Consider the following 18,594-nt stretch of genomic DNA (forward strand, 5'->3'; position numbering starts at 1 on the left):
TGTCAATTCTGCTAGCCATTTAAGTAAATTTACGTGAGATAAACAGGTAGATATCATATGTAAACTTCTGTTGTTGTTGTTAGGAAGACTGGCCCTAACATCTGTTGCCAATCTTCCTCTTTTTGCTTGAGGAAGATTGTTACTGAGCTAACATCTATCTTATGTGGGACGCTGCCTCAGCACGGCTTGACCAGCAGTGCTAGGTCCATGCCCGGGATCCAAAGCTGCGAACCCTGGGCTGCCGAAGTGGAGTGTATGAACTTACATGGTGCGGGCCCCTGTAAACTTTTTAAAATGTAAATACTTATTCTTTCCATGAACCCTGCAGCCTCAATTCCACAGGACAAAGATATCTATGAATAACACTTCTCATGCTATTATTTCTAGAATTTTCACCAAGCATGTTGGCAGCTCTCTGGAAGGTACTAAGTAATGAAAATGAAAATACTGAAAGCAGCCCACTGATTTCCACACTGAATAGCTTCACAGGTCATTGCTATACATATAATTTCAATAATTAGGAAAAATAAGCCCAAGGGAAGGCCCTGAATACAGCATCAAAGACAACTCGCTATACCCTTTACTGGGGCTGCCTCGCTCAGTCACTCTGCAACAATTGCTGAGGGACAGGAGTGAATTATATCACGCTCTGTCAATTCCAATTCTGGTAATGGTCTGAGCAGCCCAGTGCTGAGAACGACTGGGCTGACACAAGAAACACGTGAAATGCAAATTAAAATTTTCAGCCTCCTGCGTTGGTGTTCCCTTCTCCACCCTCCAAAGCTTCTTGTCATGTGCTCAACCATGAAATAACGACACCAGAAAATTTCTGGGGAAAAGTGAGCATATCATTAAATTCCTTGTTCGTCCTGTAATCTCCTTTGAGGATGTTATGCCACAGTAATTTTTACCAATTAAGTCCTTCTATAAGGGAAAAACCTGGGCCTGTGGCTGCAGTCAATTCTGAAACATTTGTTAGGAACTCCGCTGTCCTGGGCACTACTCTATGCTGTATTTAAGATACAAAAATGAATAAGGCATGAAAACTAATATGGTACAACAAGATACCTGCTTATTGCAGGACCCTAAGAAAAGGGGAAATCAGAAAACTAATTCTCCTAACTGTGCCTGAGCCAGGGGAAAGCTAAGAGGCCTGGAGAGTCTTGAAGGATGAGTAACTGCAGAGGGAGGGTGGGAAGAAGAGGCCAGGAGAAAGGCATTCATGTGACACGCCAAGTGAGCCACGTGAAAGGAGAGGCTGTGCACAGGGCCTGCAAAGTAGCACAATGAGGATGATGGAAAGAAAGGTGTCGAGTCACGGAAGGGCATGCACATCACCTGGGAGGTGAGCCTTTATCCTGAAGGGAAAAAGAGTATGGAAGGGCATTTCTGCAGAAATAAATTAAGAGGGAGGGAAAAACACATTCAGCTTCTCCAATACCTTTTTCCTTTGGAAAATCTCTTATCCCAATAAAAATTAAAAGGCCCTTTAGTTCGATAGTTGGTACACAAGTATTATGAAATGCTTTTTAAGAACTGGAGTAAGCACCTGAATTTTAAATTAATAGTTCAAAGGGGCCTGAAATGTCAGAGTGAATTTCTAACTAACCCTCCTATTCATAGTACAGAAGCATCCCATTGCCAGTTGCTGTTTGTGATGGCTCTTAGTTGTATTTATTCAGCTGTGGTGCACTCTGATCTTTATGAACCATGAAGTTGGTAGAGTTTGGCTTTCTCCTCTTGACTGGATTTTGGGTGGATTTCTTTTTTCTAATTTCTTAAGAAAAATGAGCATGCATACATTTATTATGAATTCCCTTGATGCCTAAAGTCCAAAGACTGACTTTATTTGGTTAGGGGTCTGAAATATGATCTAGAGGTCACAACATCTCTCAAGTTGTTCCCTAACTATCAGAGTTAAGCTCAAATGTCTCTTACTTTATGCTTATTTTTGAATCTCCAAAATGCTCAAATGCTACAAAAGTTGGTTGACAAAGCCAATATTCAATGGATTCAATTTAGAAAACTAGCAGAAGAAAATGTCTAAAGCTTATGACCTTGCTTTCTGTGGGCCCACTGGCTCCCCCACCCCCACTACCACCGCCAAATCAGAATTAGAATTTGATGACAATAACAGGGCAATTTTTTCAAGAGTCTCAGATCCTCAAGACAAGGTGTAATATTAATATAACAGCATATCAAACTATGGTGCTGTTGACCAAGACTTCCATTCCAACTTGATTCTGCTGGCCTGAAAAATTAGGAACAAATCCAGCATCTGACTTTCGCTGGTAGTCTTTTCTTCAAGGCAAAGGAGGTTTTTCAAGCCAAACATAATATGTGAAAGGAAGATTGGGCCACGTGTGCACATGGAGCTTTCCATTCCACATTTCTCAGTAAAAATGCTCCAGCATAACAGTGTTTGAGCAGGATAAACTGAGAAGGGCTGAATGGTCAATGACCATGTAAAATGCCGAGAATATCTTTAGAAGAATAGGAAGACACCCCAAATACTCCTCGTTACCCTTTGTCTCAAACTGTGATCTTGAATCATGTGGAACTACCATTTTTATAGTTCAGAAACAGCTAAAATCAACCACTTCACATGATTCAAATGACCACTAGGAAATTCTGCAGAATTAAAGGTAATTTTGCCACATTTTCTGTTGATGATCTAACCAGTTTTTTGCTTCCTAAAAACATTATGGAAGAGCAAGCTTTTGAAAAGAAGGCTCTCAAAATCCATACAAAAACAACAGAAATTTTATCAATAAAATGTTTCTGAGAATTAGAAATACAAGCTAAAGGAACCTCCTAGGAAGACATTTTCTAAATATTCTGTTTACTAAACATTTGCTTTTTTTGTTTTTCAAGACTCTCTAATTGTCACAATTCAATAGATGGGAAGAAGAAGAGGGGCAAAGAAGGGCGAGTGCTGAGTTCCTGCTGGACAGCGAAGGGTTAATGAGAAATCTGAGCCTCAAGCGAACCCCCCAGGCCTCGGTTTCCTCTCTCACAGGAAGGCCCTGGAGTAGATGACCTCTAACGTCCCTCCTGGCTCTAGCACTAACAACTTATTGGAATTTGGTAACACACCTTATTCTACCTATAGCCACTTGCATTTTACATCCTCCTACTGCCAGGCTCATAAATAATTTCACAGCCTGTAAGGAACAGCCATTAACTGTCATTGGACCTCAACCAAAAAGAAAAAACTCCAAACCCATTCACTATCTATAGCACCTGTTTTTGCAGAGGGACATCTGCCCGGGAGACCACACTCAAGAATGCCCCCGCTCTCTCTGCCGTGGGCTCCAGTCACACCACACAGCTCAACTTCGGTTCTGCTTCTCCCCACTCCATCTCCTACAGCTCAAACCTGTTTGGAGATATCCTGTTAAGGAAACAATTTAAAAGTCTTGCTGCTGTCCTCAAACGATCTACACACTCTCAAATCAGAGTTCAAGCAACTGCTTCACTTCTATTTTAAAAATAAGCACATTTGCTACAAAAATGGGCATACCAAAAGAACGCACCGAAAAACAACAAAAAACTTTAATGGTTTCTTTATCCAAATACAAGAAAAACAAATGAAATCAGATTGCAAATTGGCAGTCTCAGCCCACAAACATGTTTATGTGGCCCACACAGTATTTTAAAAATATTTGATTCAGTGGCCAACATTTTCAGAGGAGATTTCACCTCAAACTCTAAATGTCCAGCTTCTCTTGAAAACTGAAAGCTATGGCACCACTAAGGTGCTCATTTCACCAGCCAGAGCCAAGAGGTGGCATGTGCCTGCCCATTCACAGTAGTTTGAAAATCTGAGAGTTGTCCCTTTGGTGTTTTTCTTCCTCAAATAAATGAGTCAAATAATGAAGCTCATCCTGCTCAAAGATGGTTTATCGATTTCTCTCCCTTACTGTCTTACCATGCCATAAATAATTCAATCCAGAATCAAATTGAGGTCTACCAAAGCTGCGTGATAAACCACTGATCATACACTATTTTAAAGAGAATATATAAGGTAAACTTCTATTTCTTATTAATGTTATGGCTCTATCAAGTTAAGTATTTTCCTAACTGTAATAAAGTGCAAGCATTAATTGAGATCTAGATTACACGAATTTTTTATTTTCTTTTTCAAGATGTGTTATTGCTAGGTTTAAATTTGGTCTATTATAAAAGCCTTTCCAAATCTATAAGCTTAATACATTAAAAAAAAACTGCTAGTCATACTAATCTCGTGCCCTCCTTGCTGAAAATAGTCGCTATATTTTCCTAATCAGGTCAGTCATTTCAAAAGTTTCTTGTCTTAACAGTTTCTTGTCTCTACCCTGCATGAAAAGGACAGAGCAACTGATTTTGACAAAACATCTTTCTAAATCTTGTTCTTAGCCCTACCATGGATTCAAACCTCTTGCCAAGTGGAGACAAGAATGCTCATTTCACAGGAGTATTATTAGCAAAAACGGCATAAATCTTGAGTCGTGGTAACATTAATACGTAGGGTGTTAACCAACTATTCACTATTTCCACAAATCATGGAATAGAAGCAAATTGGACTAAAGTGCAACGTAGATGATGCGATTAGACATAGCTTTTCCCTCTCTCCCAGGAATGTGGTTAACAAGAGCCCAAAGGAACACAAAGGGCAGACTCTACTGGAGACGTGACCATGGGAGAGGAAGGGCATCCTGTCGCAACTGTAGCCTTGCAGTTGTTCAGAATGTTGCTGAAATGTTTAACAGCTCCTCTTCTAAAGCGATTATCTTTTTCCATCAATAGGACAGCTGAGCCAAGGCCTGGGAGCATTTCTGATGATACAAGATCCTTTTACCATCACAAATTCTTTCCCCTTAAATCCTGAAATCCTAAGTATAGCGTTCCAAATTTAGAATATACACATTCTGCACTCTACCATAAGGAAGAAAATCTTTATAAGCCCCTAAATTCAACTATAAAAGCACAGCAACAATTCTTGCTTTATGTTGTGAAGGAAAAGTGCACTTTTAAATATCATCGATGCAAGCAGTATTTCCTTCAGTGTGTCCACACGACCAAAATGTGCTTGCTACAAGGGTTTCTTTTATAAACAGAAATACAGAAAACAAACAGGCATTTCCTCTAATAATCTCTACCAGTAATAGGCATAAATTCTCAGCCCAAAAGATAAAATGTCATAAATGACTTCTTTATACTGTTAATTACAAAAACATTTCTCTCCAACAAGGGTATCTACAACACCACACGGAGACTTAGAAATAATCTCTCTCCCCTAAAAGAGGTCATAGAATCTGTCGTTTTAAAAACTAGTTAGGAGAGACTTACTGCAAGCTTTAACTCAGCGAATCAGTCGATGTGGCAAGTGTGGTGTGAGAGAAAGAACTGGGCAGTGCAATGAGAGCTCAAAGCAAGATCCTACTCTCTGGAACTAAGTGCTCCAAGGAGATCGGGCTAGAAATGGTCCTCAGCTGCCTCTCTATCTTTTAAAGTCCTACGACTCTATAGCACTGCTGGCATTCAATAAAGCTCAACAATAAATATTGCCCGTGAACAACGTTTGAATGTTTAAATTACCCATAAACCAAAGTTCAATATAAGCAAGGTAAGCGAGGCCTGACACAGTGACTGTTCCATCTCTGGGCTCAAACTTGGCTTTTTATTATGATGGCAATGGTGATGAAATATTTCAAACATACAGAATATCACTCATCTATATAATCATTACCTATCTTTTGTAATTAACATTACCTATCTTTGTTAATTACAACTTTTACCATCCATATGCTTCAAGTCTTTTGTTTTTAATCACAAATACATTTGAAGATCCTGAGTACCTCTTCCTGATATCATTTCCCCCCTTCTCCCAGGTCACCAGCTTAGCTCTTAAAATGAGATTAGACTGTGCCTGGGATTTACTTCAAAATAATTTAGGGGGTCGGGGGTAGAGAAAGAGGTTAGAGAGAAAGGGAAATCGATGACATAAGATTGGCCTGGGTGATGAGATGGAAGCGTTCATGATACCATATCTCTATTCTTGTATATGTTTAAAATGTCCCTAAACTAAAAAGTTTATCTTAAAAAAGGAGAGATCAGATTGTAAATTCTTCTAGACTATACTCCTTAAGCTTCACTATCCACTATGGTAGCCACTAGCCACATCTGGCTAATTAAAATGCAAATTAATTGAAATTAAACAAGGTAAATTCTACAAGATTTAAGATGAAATCTGTAAGATTTAATTCTACAGTTGCACCAGCCATATTTCAAGTGTTCAATAGCCACATACAGCTGGTGGCTACTACACTGAACAATGCAGCAATAGAACATGATCATAGAAAGTTCCATCTGACGGAGCTGTTCTGCAGCCTAGGGTGGTATTTCCATTTGGTAAGAAGAGGGTATAACCAATAGTCAGAAGGCTTGGCCTTAAGATCAACACAGTTTATCTTGGGCAAGTCTGAGTCCTGATCCATCAAATAGGGACTGAACGGATTGAGTCAAGAATAACATGTAGGGCCTGCCGGTGGTGCAGCGGTGAAGTGTGCACATTCTGCTTCGGCGGCCCGGGGTTTGCCAGTCTGGATCCCAGGTGTGAACCTACGCACCACTTGGCATGCCATGCCCTGGCAGGCATCCCACATATAAAATAGAGGAAGATGGGCACAGATGTTAGCTCAGGGTCAGTCTTCCTCAGCAAAAAGAGGAGGATTGGAAAAAGATGTTAGCTCAGGGCTAATCTTCCTCAAAAAAAAAAAAAAATATCTAATCAAACTACCTCACAAAGTTATTGTGAAAATCAACTTTTACCCATTGAAATCAAATCACAGGAAAAATCTGTGGAATTGCACAACTTCCATTAAGACATCACTGCAGTGTGTGTAATGAGTTTAGTGGCAAAGCCAAGCTGCAAATTAGCAATAACATTTCAAACGTATATTTAAAGACAAAAAAAAACCCTGAAAAATGATTCCAGTTTTAGTTTGAGAAATGGAGAAATCACACATTTCAGCTTCCGATTTGTTGTTTTCTCCTCCCACTCCTTTTATTTTGGAATAGAAAGACAACTTTCTACTTGTTTTTTTAACCCAATTTTCTCATGGTTGGGATTAAAAGTTAAATCAAATTGCTGATGGAAGATTATCCAGGATAGTTGGACCGAACCACTTGAACCAAAAAGTCAAGGCACTTGAACGAATGTAAAAATCCAGGAAGGCTGGTTACAAACACTGTGGTCCACGCTTTCATCTACATCTAATGAGATGGTTTCTTCTTCCCAAACAGACTGAGCACATCTTTGAGTAACCCATATCTCATGTGTGCGTGCATGCGTATCTCAAAGAGAGAATGTAAAAGATCACTAAAGTAACCCTGCGTTTCCAAAATGAGATTATTTTGCTTCCCAAACCATATTTTCCTTTATTCCTGACTAAGCTAAAGGAAACTGATGAAACAGATAATGTTTCTAGTGTCCTTTCATCTCTTTGAAATCAGAAAGAAAAGAAAAAGCTGATAACCATTTATATCAGGTGTAAAGGAAGTTAAATAATGTCAAGTGAGTTAACTCTCCCAGAGACATCTATATCTCAACCCAGGACAAACCAGTAGTTCTCAACCTTTTTCCCCCCATCTACCCCGTGGGGATAGTTATACACAATGCTTCTCAACCAGAGGGCATACGGGTCAGAATATGGGGATGGGGGAGCACAAGTTGGGAGGAACGATTCTTCTGTCCCCTACAGACCTTTTGTCCAAGGCTGTCAGGAGCAGTGGTTGGACAATTTATCTTAAAAGACCCTTAGAGACTAGAATTTTAAAAACAATAGTTATAGCCTAAACGTTTTATTTCACCTTAAAACATATAAGCATACATTCATTCACCAATTTTTTGACAAAAGGTCAAGGTTTTTTCATCACAATGAGTGAGAGGAATTCCAATTATAAGGGTCCTTCTAGCAAAAACCCATAGACATCATCTATGATTTCTAGTTTGTTTCTTTCAAGTGGAGCCAGAATTTAAAAGCATTTCATCACAATCTGAATGCAGAAACTCTTTTTACATTCTCACATTTTTTTCTTCCAACTTTTTATGATTATCATAACCACATTACATTCATGGCAGTTTTATTTTAGCAAAATTTTCACCTTTACTAAATCTTTGCAAAGCATCTAATTTAGAAGCAACTCTATTTTCACACTTATATTTCATAGATTTACATAATATTAAACTAAATTATGCAATTATAATTATTACTACAACTGGCACAAGCAGGTTTGGAAACAAACAACAGACCCAGTAAGCACGGTGGGTACAGAAACTGCCTCTGTGTCCTAGAACAGAATACTAGTTTACTAGTCAAAAGCCTCTGGCACGTGGTGGGCGGTCAGCGTGCTCTGAAGAGGGAATGGAGTGCACATATTAATCTGGCAGAGATTTTGAAGATATGCCCTCCAGATTCTGATACAATTTTCCAATTTCCTTTGATGTGCCCTCTTATCCCTGCCTTAATCCAAAAGAGAAAATTTCCAATGGTAACCTAGGAGGAAAGAAAGTTGGGTTGTCTTTCTAGCACTCCTCCGATTACATCACAAAAAGGGAAGAGAAGGAAAATAAAATGGGCCCTACTCTCTCTGAAGGCTGAACCAAGTTCCGGATGTTTACTATGTAAGGGAAAGGGGAGGGTTGAATGGCGGAGCCTGCTGAGACCCTCCAGATCATGGAAGCTCAGGGTTATAAATACAGAAGATCCTAAAATATCTGACTGGTTGATGATAACCACGAATGAGGCTGCTAATGGTTGAGACATGAGGTAGGAGTGACAAACAAGACTGGGTAACTCGTCCCTGAATCCAAGCCTTATTCCAAGGTTTTGAACATCTGAGTGACAGGGAGATCCTTTTGCCAAAAATATTTTGGTTCTAGTTTGGTTTGGTGGGAGAATGAGAAGAAATGTGGTTTTGACATCTTCACTCATGCGTGGTGCTGGCTGGGGCTCAATGTTTGTTAAGCGACTTAATAAGTGGGAAATAGGACAAGCCTTTCAGCAATAAGAATACAAGTTTCAAGAAGGAAGATGTAGCAATATTTAGCAGTATCCCTAACTCCCCAATATGCCTAAATAAATGTCTATTCTGTAAAGTCCCTGAGAGTCCTCATCACCCCCAGCTTGGATTGGGTTATAAAATCCACTTTAGACTCAGGTTCTCTTCCACACAGCTGAAAAGCAGCGACTGGCAATACATTATTAGTCTTTTTAATGGCTGAAACTTTATCTTAATTAATTTAATTTTCTGCCTTAAATTCTTAAAATACCTTGGAATTCTGGATTCTGGATGGGGCAAATTTGATTACCAAAAACTAAAAGACTTCTTTAGAGAGCTCAGAGGTGACACTGTGCTTCAGCTTAGGACCTTTGAACACAAAGAGGTATGTAATAGACAGTGTAATCATTCCATCAGGCGGGGTAGAGTCTTAGATGGCCCACCCACACAAAAAGTCAAACCAAACCTCAAAGAGTGGGAGTAAAGGTGATAAAATCGGGGGAAATTGGAGAACGAATCAGTTTGGTTTACGGCGTTTCTAAGGATCTCTACCACATCATCAGAAACCACCTGTGGTTCATGCAAAGCGAAGGGGTGATTTGAACCATCATCCTAAGAACTCTCAGGCAGACGCTTAAGTTAATCTGGGGCCTTAAAATTGCTTAGTATTAGTTAATTAAAACTTGTTTCAAGAATTATTACCTCATTTTTCCAATATGCAGACAGTGTGAGCCCAAAAGTTTCTCTGACTTTGTCAAAACAATTTTAAGCTTTGGCCCAAGTTCACAGCTCATGTACCAAAAACATATTTTCCCCCATAAGCTCTGTATCTAGTTTCTAGAATGCAAAATATGTAATTCACTTGAAATGGGTATGTTAAACAAGTTACAGAACAAACAAGGCACAACACACTCAGAAACAAGCACTTCCATCCTGAGAGAATATGAGAGAGTTCCATTCCAAGGACCTAGCAACGAAAATGATAGTAAAGTTTAGGTGATACATCCAGTTTTTTTCTTTTCTGAGTCTAGTTTTTATAACAGTTTCAAGTCTGGCCTCTAATAAATAGTAAAAACCTGATATAGGATTAGTTTGCTGTGAGCATATTTCTTTTTTTTTTTTTTTTTTTTAAGATTTTATTTTTTTCCTTTTTCTCCCCAAAGCCCCCCGGTACATAGTTGTATATTCTTTGTTGTGGGTTCTTCTAGTTGTGGCATGTGGGACGCTGCCTCAGCGTGGTTTGATGAGCAGTGCCATGTCCGCGCCCAGGATTCGAACCAACGAAACACTGGGCTGCCTGCAGTGGAGCGCGCGAACTTAACCACTCGGCCACGGGGCCAGCCCCGAGCATATTTCTTAATGTCCAGAGTAACTTGGTATGTTATAAAAGTAACATTCATGCTCCCTCATTTGCATAAGGTGAAAGATGAACCCCAAACCAGGAAACAAGGTGTTTTCACTCAGGTTTCCCCAAAATTTAGGGGCCTAAGACAAGGCTTGCGCGCATGCAGCTATTTGGGGAAGTGATCCAGAGGAAGAGGAGTGGGGACAGGGATCAGTGAGACAGGAAAGGAGGGAGAGCCATCCTTAGCGTATACATATGGAGCTGATCGCCCCTGTGGGCTGGGCCTGGGACCACGGGGGACCCTCTAAAGAGCCATATAGATTGTGCCTCACAATCATCTTCATGAAGAGAAAGCAGTATTTATCCACCAGCTTCCACCCCCATCAGTTAAGGATTGCCCCATAAGACGGTAACTCCCTTGGACATCCAGCTATGTACATAGGGCAGAACAGCTAAGCAGAACCCACGTGGCTACAGCAGAGAAGCCTGGGGCAGAAAGCTGCAGGTATGAGGTCTACACCTGCCTGAACAACAGCACCTGCACCAGCTGGAATGAAGAGGTGGACTGAGAGGATGTGGGCCTGCACAGATCTCATCCAACTGATCCAAAGGATCAATTTTCACTCGTTCAGTTGAAGATTTATTATTGCCGGGGTACAACACAGTCCCTCCCCTTAAGTCTGGCAACATAGGCTAAGAATGCATGAATATGGTCCAGGCTAGCAGAATATACTGCTCATAGTAATGAGGTTTTGGGGTTTTTTTCTTTAACATTCACAGCTATATTTGATCATTCCTTTTTCTTTTAAAAAAAAGGAACTTAAAGATAACTGGGGGAGAGGGCTCCAGAACACGGTGTGGGTGACACATAAGTATTGCAGGCAATCACTGCTGCAGGAACTCAAAGGCAGAAAAATCACCAAAACTTGGATTGGCAAGTGGAGGCTTCGAGGAGGGGGTAAACTGGATCTGTGCCTCAAAGGCGTGCTCTGACTAGAAACAGGGAAGACTGTGTCTTCCACGGGTGCGATGGAAAAGGGCAAATGCTCACTTCCTACTGCGGTGGATGGGTTGGCGGCTTTGGTTGAGCACGGTCTTTGGTATAAAGCTGGTATTATTTCAGTATTCTTTTCCCGTTTATTGAGGACAAACGTCTCAAGCACTTTGTGTGGACTAACTCATTTAATCCTGTCAATCTTTGAGGAAGGTACTATTATTTTTTACAGATGAGGTGGCTGGTGAGCCACTTGCCTAAGGTCACAAAGGTGGTTAAATGGCAGAGCTGAGAGCCTAGCACCCCAGCAGTCTGGCTCCAGAGCCCACATTCTTGAACAGAATGCAATATACTACCGCCTCTCAGTCAGAGAAAACCAAGTCAGGAAAAGAAAGGTGCCATCTGAGCATCTGCATGTAGGAACAGACGGGCTGGGAGAGGACTGATTTGGAAGTGCCCCAAGGGAAATAATTCTGTCAAGCAGCTGGAAGTCCTAATGGCCTCAAAACCATTTCCCAGAGAGTACAGTCCCAGAGCTGGGCCACCAGACAGCAGCACAGAACGTCTTTCAGAAGGTCACCACACATCACTTACTTGGTGATGGTGCTACTGGAAGCGCATCTCATTGTGAGTGAACAATAGGAATGATCACACTCTGCCTTCAGTTCATTCTGATTGCTTAACACACACACACACTCTTTCTCTGTCTCCCATCATTCTACCACGTCCAGCTAGAATCAGAGTAAGACAAACAGAGTGAGAAAAATCATTATAGACAGGGAGACAATTCTTTTAAAATAATAAAGACCCTCGGCTCTATATTTGACTCCCCGATGAGGAAGGTGCGGTGAACTCTTATTCAAAATATTCCCTGCCCCTCCCGAGGGGAGGATTTACGTCCCCATCCCACGGCCCTCAGGCTTGGCCAAGTGATTGGCAGTGCCACTCTTTGCAGAAAGATTATCCATCTCCATCCTGTTGAATTTAGGAGTGACCATTTACTCTGGCCAGTGAAGTTCGTGTGGAACTGACCCCTCTAAGAGCTGGAAGGGTCAGCTCAGCATTCAGCATGTCTCTTTTTCCTCTGCCCCCAGACTCACACTGTCCAGAGAGAGAACAGTCCCTCAGCCTGGGTCCTGGGCCGACACAGAGATCTCAGAGGATGGAACAGACAAGGACCCTAAGTGATAAATAAACCTTTGCTGTGTAAGCTACCCAAACTTGGGACCAAATGTTACCTCAGTATAATTCAGCCTAAGTGACCAATACAAATGGCAGGTTTGTATGCATGTTGGTCTAAGAGCTGTTGGTTCTGAAGTCTAGCTCTCCCATTCACTGGTGTACCATATTAGGTAAGTGACAACTTCTTTGTGCCTCAGTTTCCTTGTCTATATCATTTCTCACGAATTTCATGAGGATAAAGTAAGATAACTGTCTTGACAGTAATTTAAATAGAAAAAATTTAAAAGTCAAGATGCTGGGCCAGCCCCAGTGGCCTAATGGTTAAGTTTGGCACACTCTGCTTCAGTGGCCCTGGTTCAGCTCCCGGGTGCGGACCTACATTGCTATGTTAGCGGCTATGCTGTACTGATGGCCCACATTCAGAAAAATAGAGGTAGATTGGCACAGACGTTTGCTCAGGGTGAATCTTCCTCAGCAAAAACAGTATTAATTAATTAAACAAATAAAAATCAAGTTGCTGAACAGGCTTTCCATGCAGAGGTTTTGGTCAAGGCTTTTCCTTCCAACTGCAGGTCTGAGTAAATTCAATGGGCACCCTTAAGGAGATTCACGAAACTTACATTGGCAAGAAAAGGGCACACAAAGGGATGATAAGAATGAAAAAGGTATTAAGTCTTAAGACAGCCCTGACTTTTAAGACTTTCCTCCTACTTTCATAGGATCCAATGGGTTTTTAATTTTCTTTATGGACGACACTGATGGGCCCCTGCAGTTCAACGTGGGAGGAGTCCCACCATTCCTGCTGCAGGACTCAGCTGCTTCACTGTCTAAGAAAACTAGAATTTCTAGTTCCACATCTTGAGAAGACTGGACAGAGGAAGACCTATGCTGGGCGTGTTGTCACTGGACCCCTCATCTTTCTCTTTGTGTCCTTCCTCAGTCTTTGCTTCCTCCGTTCCTCAGGGCCCATTTTGGCCATGAAAGGAATCAGCTCCTGATCCTTTCTCATCTCCCCTCTCCTCTACTGAACCCTGAAGAGATAGTACTCTGCAGATTTTCAGTGTCTGCCACCAACCAATTCCCAGAAGCTGAGATATCCTAAGTTGGGGGACAGGATACAAAATACTTAAAGAGTTTTGTAGTAATCACACATATGTCTTGAAGAATGCACTGTGTGATCTGATCTTTTCCAACCTTCCCAGCCTCCTGTCTGTCTACTCTACCCCGTCCTGAATGCTGATGGCTCAGCTACGCTGGATTTTTTTTAAGAGCCTCTCTCTCTCACTTCCAGAGCTGTGCACATGCTGTTCCCTTGGCTTGGAACACTTTTCCACTTCGCATTCCTTGCTAAGTCCAATTGCTTGTTCGTCCTTCAGAGAAATTTTATGACAGCAGCAGAGATAGCATCTCAAGTACTCAACATCATAACCTCAGCACCCATACACAGAAAGTGCACAAGAAATATCTGATGAAGCAGATGGAGGAGGAAGCCAAGAATGACTATGGATGTGTTCACATGTTGAGGGGTGTTTTGTTTTTCCACTTCTAACCTATTTACATGACTGTGATTCTACTTTTCCAAGAAAAAAATTAGAAAATAAGAAAATCATAAATTCTTCCCAAAGGAATGTTACTTAATTATCAAAAACAATCAGATACATTTTATGAGTATTTTTACCACAACTTTTAAAGTACCAAAAAAAAAAAAAAGAAGAAGAAAATGCAAGAACAAAGCTCCCACTTGTCAGGTACGAAAGAATTCCTTTTTGGAGCGCGAAGCCTTTCTGCACCTCAGCCTGCCCCGCCATCAGCACATCACACTCCGTCCCACATGGTCACATTTCAGCAGGTGGACAGAATGTGCCCACACAACTCGACTTCCTGCAGCCTTTTGAGCGAGGCGCTCATACTCACTGGCACAGATCCTAAGAAAAGTGGCTCTAACGCCACGGCTCTGGTCCTGTCAGGGAACAGACTCCTGATTTCTACTGCAGACGATGCAAATTTGATTTTAGATCACCCAGCAAATGCTTTTCAGAATTTGTATCACCTGAGCCCAAGTATTGTTCTTACGAGCAACAGCCACTGCACTGACGGGCTGCCAGCAGGCCTGAGTGGGTCAGGAGAGGTATTGTTTAGTTGGAAGGGAGCTTCTGTCAATTTAAACAAAACAAAACAAAGGGGGTATCAATTATACTGTAAAGTAGGTCTGCTTGGGAAAAAGGACAGAAGCTTTAGATCTCCTGGGTCTTTGTTTAAATAGTGGTTCAGTTTCACTGACCCCAGTTGAGACAAGTCTAGCTGAAAGTTCTCAATAAATGATAAAACCCAAGAGCAGCCCCTATCCCCTCAAACAAGTTTAAGGTCCTACAAAGAGAAACACAGGCACAGAAAACTCTGATTGTAGCCTGCTCCACAGGGAGTCAAAACCCAAAGATCATTCTTAGCTATGGCATCACCATGGGTGTAAACGCTGGGTCTTTCAGCAATCAATCAAAGCAGGTGATCCAAATCATTCGTTCCTTTGTCTGGCCACAGACATAGGGTGGCCCCTGCAAAAGCACGAAGCATCTGCTCCCTCCATTATTTTACTGTCCAAATAGATAGGGCCCATCCAGGCACACAGTTTGGTTTCTAAGCAGCAGTTTATGCAAGATGGGTTATGCTTGCTGCTATAAACCTCAAAAAGTGGATGAAAACACACTAACAACCTAAGAGCTGTTACATCAGGATGGTGGGATATCGTAGTTTTGTTCTTTTAATCAGTTCCTCGTGTCTATCTTTCATTGTGATAAAGACACATTATTTTTAAAGACGATATTTTAAAAGATAATTATCTACAGCTTTCAAAAGATTTAGAAAGCAGGGATTACTGCACCTCAAACACTTCTTGCATTCCTTAATAACTGCTTATAGAGCCTCAATGTGTATAATTTATATCATTGACTAAAGAGTTTTAATTTTTCAAAACTCCCCATGGATGACAGCCCCTTTATCACTTAGATGGCCAACTCCTGGACCTTTTTCAGCTCCACTAATCTTCCTCCAAATATAACAGCCAGAGCCCTCCGTACGGGGGCCACATCCTCAAGTCATAGAAATGGCAATTATATAGCAAGGGGAAATAACATTTCACTGTCAGTACCCACCCTCCTCCTGCTGAAGAGGGACCATATCTTCAGGAACTGTCTACAGTGATCCTCAGATAAGATCCTTTACCTGCATCATAATTGTTGACTCAGCAATACGCACATAATTCCCTTTCTCTCTAAATGGCTTACAAAATTCACTGAAGTCTGTCACTTTAATACATATGGACACCACATCTCTCAGAAAATAAAAGCTCCAGGTAAGAAAGAAATTTCTCTCATATCTACAGCTGTATCCTCAGCATCTAGAACAATACCTGGTACATAGGAGGCACTCAAATAGTGTTAAATGAGTGAGTAAATGAACTTGGCTTTCCATTTCTTTTGGCTAAACAGGCAAAAAAAAAAAAAAAAATTTAAATGTGTTTCTTGAAGGATATCATAGAAGAATCTCCACCACTGGGAAAATTTAAACACATACCTTCTGTTAGGGATAAAGTAAGAAATATTTCTGCACTGGGGAGGAGGCTGAACCAAATGGCCTCTAAAGTTCCTTTCAACTCCTAGACTCTATAACTTGAACACCACACCTTAAGAGAGAGTGGATCAGCACTGTAAAGCCCGATTCCCAGGTAGGGTAAATTACCATGCTCTGCTTAAAGATAATAGCTGACCTGGGACTTGGAAGTAAAAATACTAACTCATCCAAAATATGGACACATCCCTAGGGGAGAAATGCTCTTGCTAATCATCAGTTACATTCTGGAAAGAGCAGAGCCAAGCCCAAAAACTGTCTGTGGGAAAATGGAGAAGGTAGGGGTCAAGATCAAAATGGAAATAAACAGTATCAACTCAGCTGAAGCTTTTGTTTTCCAGCCAACAACAAATCCACTTAAGAAACATCTGAATTTAGCCTTGAGGTTTAAATGGTTACAACTGAATATAACCACTTCATAAGACAGTCTGCGTTCAACACATGAGGATTTTTGCCCAGTAAAATGTCACATATACCTGGGATATCACACTAAAGATGTTCAAATTCAAGAATGTCTAAAGTTGAGGGCAAATGACTCCGACTGAACTTTCCTTCAGTCTGGATGGGCCAGGCAGTTTGTAGCTAAAAGAGATCGGTTCCTATTTTCCTAAGCAACTTTAAAAAAAAATCTAATTCTAAAGGAGTAACTAAAGAAACTCCATTCACACACAAATCAACTTTGGAGTGATTCTTTTCTCTCAACACACCCTTCTTTTCTTTCATTCAAATCATAAGCTAGATAAGGGAACAGGACGGGCAGAGAATTCTACTGTGAAGGATGCAGTGCCAATCCCCAGGAGCTGGGTTTGGAGAATCTTTTGCATTCACCAGGGTTGTTTGAAGACATAATTGCAGACACCACACTTAAGACAGAAACTGAATGAACACAGTGAAACAGTGGAACAACTCCTTGGAAATGTATGAAAAGACTTCAACTTTGTAGTCAACTCTTGATCACCCATTCCACAACTCAGTCCCCAAAAGTCTTCTGTTTTTAAACTGTAAGTAAATTAATCTTAATTCCAGTGACAACAGGGAATGTGCAGAGAAAGCATTTACCTCCTCTGCACACATACACTTTAAAAACTCGCCTCTACTATTTGAATGAGAGAGGTCTTACACAAGAATTCTGTGGGATTAAGCTCACATCTGGTTGGCAGACCTGGTGTTGGATACGATTATGGCCACACAACTAAATCTTAAATCCACATACTGTTCCTATTTAACTGACATATATGAACTAACTAATTTATAGAAAATGTGCAGCAAATTATTTCTTCCACCTCCCCCCTCCCCTGCCCGTCTCAAGAATGCACCAGCAATAGGTGTTACTGGAAAAGACCTCCCTCCCCGGGAACGTTTGCATTCCTAGAAGCTCTCCAATTATTTAAAACAGATACTGTTATTTTAGTTATCTGAATCTGTGCCCTAGAAATAAGTATAGGGTGCCAGAGGGAGTAATTTAACCAGACAAACTTGACCTCTCTGGATCTCAATTTCCTCACCAGAAAAATAAAGGGATGAATCCGGAGACTATGCAAATACCCTCAGTAACAACAATCTATGACCACTAGGATTATCCAGAGCACAATTTGTATACAAGAGAACTGAATTCTGAAGAGTAAGTCATTAAATATTAGAGTTTAAAATTAAACTAAAAGGCCCACAGTTAGACTTTAATGTGACCACTGCACATTTTCTGACTATGGAACACGTCTGTGAAAACACCGCGGCAGCCGAACCACCAAACCGAGTTAGAACACGCAGAGGGACCCAGCGAACTTCCCGGGCGTGTGGGGCGTGGGGGCCAAAAGGCGCGTGTATCCGGGAGGATCAAGAGGAAGAGCCGTGAGTCCGAGAGCACAGCCTCGCATGTCTGGGGTATGAGAGCTTCCCGTATCTCCCGAACTTTCGTCTACAACTACAAAATCTCTCCAGCCACCACCTGCAGCTACACAGTTAGGGGAAGGAGAGGGGGAGAGAGGGAAAAGGAGGTGGGAGAGCGGGAAGAACGTCGCCCGAGGCGCCCCCAAGCCCGTGGGGCGAAAGTGGACTTTGAACATCGACAAAGAACTGGGGAAAGAGAAAGAAAGAGGACTCCGCCTTGCCCAGGCCGCCCTGCTCCTTTCAAGAAAAAGGAAAGGCCGCCGCCGCCCCTTCCTCCGCCTTCCACCCGGGGATGCCGAGTGCCGACTGAAACCGCACCCTCCAAGTCCGGCTGCCCCCGGGCCCGGTCTGAGCCTTGCACCCCGGGAGCAAACTCCGGCCAGGGGCATCTCCCTCCCTTCCTCCCTCGCTCCGGGCGGCGGGACACCCGCTCCTCCAGGCACACGCCCTCCCTTCCTCTTCCCCGCGTCCCCGCCTCCGCGGCCCGCCGCCCCCGGCCTTCCAGCCGGAGAGCATT

The 18,594-nt window shown here is 41.8% G+C and overlaps 1 protein-coding gene across 7 annotated transcripts in view; it reads right to left on the reverse strand.

Moving 5' to 3' along the window:
• Nucleotides 1-18,594, reverse strand: part of SEPTIN11 (septin 11) — an 86,600-nt gene that overhangs the window by 67,181 nt on the left and 825 nt on the right. The gene's annotated exons all lie outside the window — the stretch shown is intronic.

Source organism: Equus quagga, chromosome 3 (assembly GCF_021613505.1).
Source record: "Equus quagga isolate Etosha38 chromosome 3, UCLA_HA_Equagga_1.0, whole genome shotgun sequence".
Taxonomy (NCBI): Eukaryota; Metazoa; Chordata; class Mammalia; order Perissodactyla; family Equidae; genus Equus; species Equus quagga.